The sequence below is a fragment of the Haematobia irritans genome, chromosome 1 (genome assembly GCF_050003625.1).
Source record: "Haematobia irritans isolate KBUSLIRL chromosome 1, ASM5000362v1, whole genome shotgun sequence".
Taxonomy (NCBI): Eukaryota; Metazoa; Arthropoda; class Insecta; order Diptera; family Muscidae; genus Haematobia; species Haematobia irritans.
In genome coordinates, this window is record NC_134397.1 from 274,323,294 (window position 1) to 274,331,271 (window position 7,978).

The window sequence follows — 7,978 nt, forward strand, 5'->3', positions numbered from 1 at the left end:
TGAGTGTTGATATGATAACGACAATGGAGATGACAATAACAGCTACGAGTATATGACCCATTTGATAGCGGATAGTTATAAACTGGATGGTCTGCTGGTCGATCCTCCGTGCGAATGAAAGGTATTTATTTTTATTATTATTTTTATAACATACATCTGAGAAATTTTTCTTGTTTGAATTGTTTTCGGAAATTCACCACGTTCATTCAAGTACAGAAATTCAATCGCTCTCTCAAGACAACAATGTTTTACTTTGATGTGTGTCCCTTTTTCCTTTCACTTCCACGAGAAGTTTACAGACCTTTATCTAATTTTTTTAAACAACGGCTTTATTTTCAAATAAACTCTGACAGAAATGTTTTTGGTGCATTGTGATTAATTTAATGAGCTATGTAATGCATTTTAAAACACTTACGACACAAATAATGTGTAAATTTTCGAAGGTTTCACTTATTTGATTTTAGCAAATATTAACTCCAATCAAATATAACGCAATTGCTCAGAACATCTGAACTCCATCATGAATAATTTTATTTATAAACTCGACGCAAGTGCTTTGTAAACAATACAGTAAGCTGCCAATAAAATTAATAATACATAATTAAGTTTATAACACATCGTCTCAACTACCCTGTAACCTTTTTAAATATCAATTAATTCAATATACAACACCCTCTATCCACTCAGAGACTCTGGTCGTAAAAATATTTACATGTTTCTGTGCACTCGCAGTCGTCGTATAACTACAAAATCTTATGGTTGAATAGTATAAAGAATTATTACATAATATTTATGTTTGTATATTTACCTTCACCTAAAATATTTAGCAATATCACTGTTGAATCATCTCCAATTACGAATTACAAAGAATAAAGAAATGCTATTGAAATTATTTTGTTGTTGAAGTTAAAACAGCATTTGGACTTCGATCATCAATCTATACACATAGATGAAGTGTTCGCTCTGTTATCCAAAAAATGTGATAAATAAAATAGTGGTAATGAATAACAAAATTACAATTTTAATTTCATTATTTAATTTGGAACTCTTCTCGTGTGTAGCATCTATTCTGGCTACTCCCATTAACCCTTTGACTACTGATGTCCACTGAGGATCATATTCGAAAACGACGCCAAACTCTACTTTTGCACTTAGTTTCGATTAATTTCTGGATGTTATTTCAAAGTAACATCTACACCCAGAAAAAAGTGCCTTCGAAACTAAAGGAAAAATTTTTCATCAATATAGTTTATCCATTTTATTTCCATTAAGGTAAATTTTTGTGAGAAATAATAAAATTTACTCGTTTCAGTAAAAAAATCCTAAACTGTAAGCAGATAGGAATAGTTCATTAACTAGAATAAGGCATGGAATTTTACTCATACTATTTTCTTCGCTGGGTATAAGAATTTACTACTGAACAAGAAAATTTTATTCACCGATAACAAAGCATTCGTAAAAATAAACAAAAACCGAACTAAAACCAAGTTTCCTCAAAATTAGTAAAATTTCTTATAAAATGATAATTGCGACTTCCTTTACAATAGAAAGTTGTTCATACATACGAACAACACTTGGCATAGAAAAATATTTTAGTTCATTCGTACTAAGAAGTATGCAATCCTTTCAAAACTTAAGGAAACACACTTGTTAGAATATAGGAAATTTCCTATATTTCTATGTCTACCTGTAATCGATACCTGTCATCGTAATCGATGTGTTTGCGCGTGGGTGCAATCGATATGTTTGCACGTGGGTTGTTTTTTTAGTTGGAATCGCGTTGTTGTGGTATACGGAGAGATTGTTAAAAAATAATATCGTAAAATAATATAATAAATAACAAATAAAATATATAAAATATTTATTATTTTAAATTAGTGAGAAAAATTTTCGTTTTTTGAAAATAAATCTATCAATCGTGATGGTGTATAAAGAAAGAAAACACCAGCAGAGTAACAACCCTTTCATTTGTCTTCATTTTGGAATCTTCAATTATCAGGTAATATTCAGTGACGCTAACCTTTTGTAACAAAAATGGTTTATGATTTTTTATATTTATAGGTATTGAAATTGTAAGGCAGCAACTTATTAAAAGTGAAAAGTACAAGAAGAAGAAAAAGTGCGTTTTACAGTTGATAATATCACATGGAAATTGGAAATAGTGGAATAATAAACTAATATTTTAAGGAGATTCGATGCTGTTGATTCTTAATAAATATATTCAATATATTAATAAAACATGTCTTTTATTGAAGATAAAATTGCTTATATAAATAAATAAAATTGTATTTAAAAACGAAGGTAAGCAGTTCTAATTATAAAGTAAAAGTTTTATCACAAATGTGTAAGATTTGTCCAAATGAATGAAAAAATTTTAATAAAATCATTCCATATATGAATTCAAATCAGTTAAATTTTTCATTCTGTAGTATAGTGTTAACTAATATAGGGAATGCATTATACTTAATTTCTACGAAAATCACATCGTTCAAACAAATAAAAATGTCTTTGGCGCTATACGAAGTTCAACTTTCTTCACAATGAGTTCATTTTAACTTAAAGAAGGGGTCACTTTTTTCTGGGTGTAAATAAGCTATAAATATTTTCCATATTGGTGAACACTAAAATGCATTTTTATAAACTTCTTTAACAATAAACGAAAAATACTACATTTTGAGTCCATTTTTCTACTGTACTATGTCTTTAGTAAATGGTTATTCATTGAATTTCATTAGAAATGATGGTACGTTTCAAGTAAAAAACGTCTTTAAAATAAAGTTTTGGAAAACATGTCCTATTTTTGAACGATTGTTTGTTTTGTAGTCAAGATGCAAAAAACAACAAAATTTAAGGAAAATTTAATTAATTTTAAAGAATTTTTAAGAATTATTAAAGTCAAATTAACCTTAGCCCAAACATTTTTGCTTTCATGTTATGATACCCATTTTTAAGTAAAATCACTTAACTATAAGGAAAATACGACTTCATTAAAAAGTTCATCGCCTTTTGGACAAGGAAAAAAACTTTATACTAGAGAAATGCGTCTTCTATGCTAAGCAAAATTTGCATTCGTATTTTAAAGACATGAAATCTTTGACCTCACAAAAATATTTTTTTCAGTGTACAGAAACTATTGCTGATATTTTTCCGGATTCTTTATTGTATTTTTTCTCACACTTCGGAAGATATTATAGACCAAATAGCGCTTAAATTCGTAAGGCTATTTGATGACAATTCAAGAATCAAGTTTACAGAACAAGCTCATATAGCTCTTGAAGTAATTGTGGTAGGTCCTCAAAATTACAATTTTGTTCTACATGATGTTAGTACAAGTAAAAACAGAAGAAAACCAAGTGAGTAAAGTAGAAAGTCGGGCGGGGCCGACTATATCATACCCTAAACCAACCCTATTGAATTAGTAAACATAAGCATTTGTGGGGTATCATTGGTATAGGTTTTGGAGATTTCCATATTTAGGAACATAGAGGGGGGTACATGTTTATGGGAGTCTTGTCACAATCTGAGCAGAAATGTCTGATATTAGGAGTTATAGTTTATTTTTCAGCTAAAGGGTTAGTATGCCACTAATATTGAGTCCATTATTAACAATGAGGAAATCGGCCAATTAGTTGGTGGTAATAAATCCAAATTTGTAAAAATCGGGCAATATTATTATGTAAGAGCTACATGCAAGTCTAAATACGATCAGCTAGTACATCAAAATTTGAAATTTGAATAACATTGGTTAATAAATAAGAGTATTAAGGCCAAATATAGCAAAATCGAGCGATGCATATATATGGGACCTACACGCAAAGAAAACAAAACGTTTGGAAAACGTGTACCGAAAACGTTTTTCTTTTGTTAGAGGGTTTTGAATTGCTTCGAAAATTTTAAACTTTTTTCACCAAAAAAATTCGTGTGTGACAAAATTTGTATATTTTCAATAAAAAAAAATATTTTTGATTCAACAACACAGTCCATTTCGTTTATATCAAACACTGTTCTTTTCTGACTTTAAGTCTTTAATAAGACACATTTTACAGTTCATATTAAAAATTTTATATTGTAGTATGTAATGTTGAACATCTTTTCGGAATCTCCCGACCATATCTGGTATATATGTAAAAACAACAAAAAAACGTTTTGGTGTTCGGTCGAAGCAGGGATCGAAGAACTAAAAAACCTCGTGGAAGTGAGAAAGATGTGAGAGAAAATGCAATTAGCCAGAAAATTTTTTTTTTGAGTTAGGCTTTATGAAATTATTTTTACATCCTGGAAAAGAATAAACGTTTATCAAAAAAGTATATACTTTTCTTCCAAATACACTTCCTTTCAACGAAAAGCAAATGAGAAACGAACTTTGTTTGTCTAAAATTTCGTTTGGGAGGAAAGAATTATTTTTTGCGTGTATTTGGGACCTATATCTAAATCTGAACCAATTTGTATAATATTTTGCAGGTATGATTGATACCACAGAAGGTCACTTTGTGTAAAATTTGAGTACGATCAGTTAATAAATGAGGCCCCTATGGTCAAAAATAAGGTTATTAGGGGCAAATTTTTCAAAATCGCGCGAAACATATATATGGGAGCTATATCCAAATTTGAACCGATTTCGATGAAATTTTGCACATACAGTTAGTGCTATAGAAGATTACATTTAGCCAACCTTGGTTACGATCGGTTGATAAATAAGGGTTTTACGGCCAAATTATGCAAAATCGGGCGATACATATATATGGGAGCTATATCTAAATCTGAACCGATTTCGATGAAATTTCGCACATACAGTTAGAGCTATAGAAGATTACATTTAGCTAACTTTGAGTACGATCGGTTGGTAAATAAGGGTTTTACGGCCAAATTTGACCAAATCGGACGATACATATATATGGGAGCTATATCTAAATCTGAACCGATTTCAATGAAATTGCGCACATACAGTTAGAGGTATAGAAGATTATATTTAGCCAACTTTGAGTACTATCGGTTGATAAATAAGGGTTTTACGGCCAAATTTTTCAAAATCGGGCGATACATATATATGGGAGCTATATCTAAATCTGAACCGATTTCGATGATTTTTAGCACATATTGTCAGTACCATAAAATATTAGAATAAGCCAAGTTTGAGTAAGATCGCTTAATAAATAAGGTTTTTTATGGCCACATTTGGTAAAATCGGGCTATATATATGGGAGCTATATATAAATCTGAACCGATTTCGATGAAATTTTGCAGACTTAAAGGGTGATGAAAAAGTTTAGTTTGTGCAATATTATTATGTAAGAGCTACATGCAAGTCTAAATACGATCAGCTAGTACATCAAAATTTGAAATTTGAATAACATTGGTTAATAAATAAGAGTATTAAGGCCAAATATAGCAAAATCGAGCGATGTATATATATGGGACCTACACGCAAAGAAAACAAAACGTTTTGAAAACATGTACCGAAAACGTTTTTCTTCTGTTAGAGGTTTTTGAATTGCTTCGAAAATTTTAAACTTTTATCACCAAAAAAATTTGTGTGTGATAAAATTTGTATATTTTCAATAAAAAAAATATTTTTGATTCAACAACACAGTCCATTTCGTTTATATCAAGCACTGTTCTTTTCTGACTTTAAGTCTTTAATAAGACACATTTTACAGTTCATATTAAAAATTTTATATTGTATTATGTAATGTTGAACATCTTTTCGGAATCTCCCGACCATATCTGGTATATATGTAAAAAAAACAAAAAAACGTTTTGGTGTTCGGTCGAAGAACTAAAAAACCTCGTGGAAGTGAGAAAGATGTGAGAGAAAATGCAATTAGCCAGATTTTTTTTTTTTTTTTGAGTTAGGCTTTATGAAATTATTTTTACATCCTGGAAAAGAATAAACGTTTATCAAAAAAGTATATACTTTTCTTCCAAATACACTTCCTTTCAACGAAAAGCAAATGAGAAACGAACTTTGTTTGTCTAAAATTTCGTTTGGGAGGAAAGAATTATTTTTTTGCGTGTATATAAGACCTATATCTAAATCTGAACCAATTTGTATAATATTTTGCAGGTATGATTGATACCACAGAAGGTCACTTTGTGTAAAATTTGAGTACGATCAGTTAATAAATGAGGCCCCTATGGTCAAAAATAAGGTTATTAGGGGCAAATTTTTCAAAATCGCGCGATACATATATATGGGAGCTATATCCAAATTTGAACCGATTTCGATGAAATTTTGCACATACAGTTAGTGCTATAGAAGATTACATTTAGCCAACCTTGGTTACGATCGGTTGATAAATAAGGGGTTTCCGGCCAAATTATGCAAAATCGGGCGATACATATATATGGGAGCTATATCTAAATCTGAACCGATTTCGATGAAATTTCGCACATACAGTTAGAGCTATAGAAGATTACATTTAGCTAACTTTGAGTACGATCGGTTGGTAAATAAGGGTTTTACGGCCAAATTTGACCAAATCGGACGATACATATATATGGGAGCTATATCTAAATCTGAACCGATTTCAATGAAATTGCGCACATACAGTTAGAGGTATAGAAGATTATATTTAGCCAACTTTGAGTACTATCGGTTGATAAATAAGGGTTTTACGGCCAAATTTTTCAAAATCGGGCGATACATATATATGGGAGCTATATCTAAATCTGAACCGATTTCGATGATTTTTAGCACATATTGTCAGTAACATAAAATATTAGAATAAGCCAAGTTTGAGTAAGATCGCTTAATAAATAAGGTTTTTTATGGCCACATTTGGTAAAATCGGGCTATATATATATGGGAGCTATATATAAATCTGAACCGATTTCGATGAAATTTTGCAGACTTAAAGGGTGATGAAAAAGTTTAGTTTGTGCAAAAATTAGTAACGATCGGTTTTTAAAAACAGCGCAACGTGGCTCCATTTGTCGAAATCGGGCGATACATATATATGGGAGCTATATCTAAATTTGATCCGATTTCTCCCAAATTCAATAGCGTTTGTCCTTGAGTCCAAAAAACACGTTGACCGGAATCCTGTGAACAACAAATACATGGACAGATGGACGGACACCAATCGACTCAGGAGGTGATTCTGAGTCGATCGCTATATATTTTATGGGGTCTAAAATCAATATTTGTGGTAGGCACATTTTTTGGTCGATCAAAGTTATTATACCCTGACCACTATGTGGTTTAGGGTATAATTAACGTTTTTAATGTTAGTTTTATTTCGGTAGTGAAAGGGTTAAAAACTGATTATAACAAAATTAAAAAAAAAAGAAGTATATACTGCCGTAAGTTCGGCCAGGCCGAAGCTTATGTACCCTCCACCATGGATTGCGTAGAAACTTCTACTGAAGAGTATCATCCACAATCGAATTACTTGGGTTGCGGTAACACTTGCCGATGGCAAGGTATCTTAAAACATCCTAACACCGTATTAAACTAAAAAAGGCCGATTAAATACGTATATAATTAAGTTTAAAGTTTCTATAGAAATAAAATTTTGACAACATTTTCTATAGAAGTAAAATTTGGAAAAATTTTGATGAAATTTGGTTCTCTTAGAGGCTCCGCAAGCCAAATCGGGGGATCGGTTTATATGGGGTCTATATGTAATTATGGACCGATATGGACCAATTTTTGCATGGTTATTAGAGACCATATACTAACACCATGTACCAAATTTCAGCCGGATAGGATGAAATTTGCTTCTCTTAGAGCAATCGCAAGCCAAATTTGGGGGTCCGTTTATATGGGGGCTATACGTAAAAGTGGACCGATATGGCCAATTTGCAATACCATCCGACCTACATCAATAACAATTACTTGTACCAAGTTTCAAGGCGATAGGTTGTTTCGTTCGGAAGTTAGCGTGATTTTAACAGACGGACGGACGGACGGACGGACATGCTCAGATCGACTCAGAATTTCACCACGACCCAGAATAAATATATATACTTTATGGGG

The 7,978-nt window shown here is 31.3% G+C and overlaps 1 long non-coding RNA gene across 1 annotated transcript; it reads left to right on the forward strand.

Moving 5' to 3' along the window:
- The first annotated feature begins 1,911 nt into the window (after positions 1-1,911).
- On the forward strand, positions 1,912-2,238 carry LOC142219766 (uncharacterized). Its single transcript, XR_012717754.1, has 2 exons — positions 1,912-1,999; positions 2,062-2,238. It is a non-coding gene; the product is annotated as an uncharacterized LOC142219766 (long non-coding RNA).
- Positions 2,239-7,978: the final 5,740 nt, after the last annotated feature.